The sequence below is a fragment of the Cebus imitator genome, unplaced genomic scaffold (genome assembly GCF_001604975.1).
Source record: "Cebus imitator isolate Cc_AM_T3 unplaced genomic scaffold, Cebus_imitator-1.0 Scaffold37, whole genome shotgun sequence".
NCBI classification, from domain to species: domain Eukaryota; kingdom Metazoa; phylum Chordata; class Mammalia; order Primates; family Cebidae; genus Cebus; species Cebus imitator.
The window spans coordinates 3,156,492-3,158,788 of NW_016107352.1; the positions used below are offsets into that span (position 1 = coordinate 3,156,492).

Here is a 2,297-nt window from a genome sequence, read left to right on the forward strand (position 1 = left end):
TTTTTTTTTTTTTTTTTTTTTTTTTTTTGTCCTTTTAAAAAAGTGTGGTAAAATATACATAATCAAAAATTTCTATTTTGGCCATTTCAGTCACATTAAATACACTCATGTGTACACTTCAACAGCACATATACTAAAATTGGAATGATACAGAGAAGATTAGCATGGCCCCTGTGCAAGGATAATATGCAAATTCATGAAGTGTTCCATATGTTTAAAGAAAAAAAATACATTCACAGTGTTATGTGGCTATCACCACTATCCATTTCCAGAATTTTTAAATCAGCCCAAACAGAAACTGTAAATCCATTAAACAATAACTCCTTGTTCCTCCTACTCTCCAGCCTCTGCTAACTACCATTCTATTGTTTGCCTCTTTGAATTTGCCTATTCTAGGTCCTTATGTAGGTGAAGTCATATAATATTTTTCCTTTTATGTCTAGCTTATTTCACTCAGCATAATATTTTCAAGGTTCATTCATGTTGTAGATGTATCAGAATTTCCTTCCTTTTTAAGGATGAATAATATTTTCCCAGCATTTTGGGAGGCCAGTTTAGAGGATTGCTAGAACCCAGGAGTTCGAGACCAGCTTGGGCAATATACTGAGACTCCCGCTCTAAAAATAGAAAGAAAAAAAAAGAATAATAGTTCATATTATGGATATACTACATTTTGGTTATCAATTTACCTGGTGATGAACACTAGGATTATTTCTACCACTTGGTTTTTGTGAATAATGCTGCTAAGAACATTGGTGTACAAGTATCTGAGTCCCTGCTCTCAATTCTTGTGGGTATACATATAAACCTAGGAGTGGTATTGCAGGATCACATAGCAATTTTTTGTTTAAGTTTTTGATGAACCAGCCCATCTATTCTTACTGCCTTCTCACATTTCTTCCAAAATGGTAGCCTTCTAATCCTACATAGAAAGAAAGCAGTGCTTTGGGGATCTAGTCTCATTTGAGAGTACCCCATGCCTTCTTGATTTCCTGTCAGGGTGGCTCAATTTTCTGGTGCCTACCATTCTCAAATGAACTAAATCCTTTTATTTTCTTTTCTACCGAACCTCTAAAATATTTGGAAACATAATTGGATAACAAACATAGAAAGCAGCCCTGAACATTTAAACCAGCAGTTTCCTCATGGCAAAATTGATCTCTTATTGATTAGGATGATTGATGATTTGTGGTTGGGTGTAGTCAGCTCAGCAGTCGCCATCAGACCCAAGCAGCACCAGACTCATAGTATCAAGTGTTACCACACCCCTGGAACCTATGTACATATTAAATCAGAGGCTACTATTTGCTTTATTGCTTTTAAACCTAGAAATTCATTATGCTCCTAAAACTTGTCAGTGATTCTCAGATACATGAGGCTTGATGTAACCACACGGAGCTATATGAAGCCCCATTGTTTATGGATCATTTTCTTTTCCATTTTCTCCCTCTTGTGACTTTTTCCATCATTTTCTTCAGCATGAAAATGCATTCAAAAGATTATAAACAGCAGTTGGTAATCAGTGCATAACAGCTTTCTGTGTATAATACAATCATTAGGTGTACATTAGACATTTGGCATAATAGGCATACTGTCGCCAGAATAGAACTCTGTCAAAGTACCAATGCCTCCTGCCTTGAAAATGCACAGATCAATTTTGTATCCCCCTACGGATGAGGAAACGTGTAACAGCTGCACAGAATTACTCTGTCATAAAGTTCAACTGATTTTGCTTATCAAATTCTGAATAATGACAATATACATGTAATGTATTAATATAACTTTCTATCACACGCCACTTAATATTCCCTAATCTCCTCCTTAGTAAAGCTGTATTCTTGATTTTAAAGCTAAATTTTAGTATGATTTTAAATCATCTCCATAGCTGGTACTAGAGTATTAGTGAAAGATGATTTATGTTGTTGAGTTTTGGCCATACCCCAATTAAAACTAAAATATATTACTTGTATAAAATGTCTAGGAACTGAAAATCTATACAGACAAAAGTAAATTAGTGGTTGCCTATGGCTGGGATGTGAATAAGGAGTAACTGCAAATGGGCATGAAGGATCATTTGGGGGCGATGAAATGTTCTAAAATTGGATTTTGGTAATGATTGTATGACTAAATTTACTGAAAGTCATTGACTTGTATACTCAAAATGAGCTAATGTGATGCTATGTAAATTAAATCTCAGTAAAGCTATTTTTTTTAAAAAAAACAACAACTGTATGGCAGTGAACATCATTCCATTTGTATCTTTGTGATCCTGTCTGTATAAGTGTATCAACAGATGA

At 34.6% G+C, this 2,297-nt stretch overlaps 1 non-coding gene across 1 annotated transcript; it reads left to right on the plus strand.

Moving 5' to 3' along the window:
* Positions 1–111: 111 nt before the first annotated feature.
* LOC119470682 lies at positions 112–216 on the plus strand. Its single transcript, XR_005199623.1, has one exon. It is a non-coding gene; the product is annotated as a U6 spliceosomal RNA (small nuclear RNA).
* Positions 217–2,297: the final 2,081 nt, after the last annotated feature.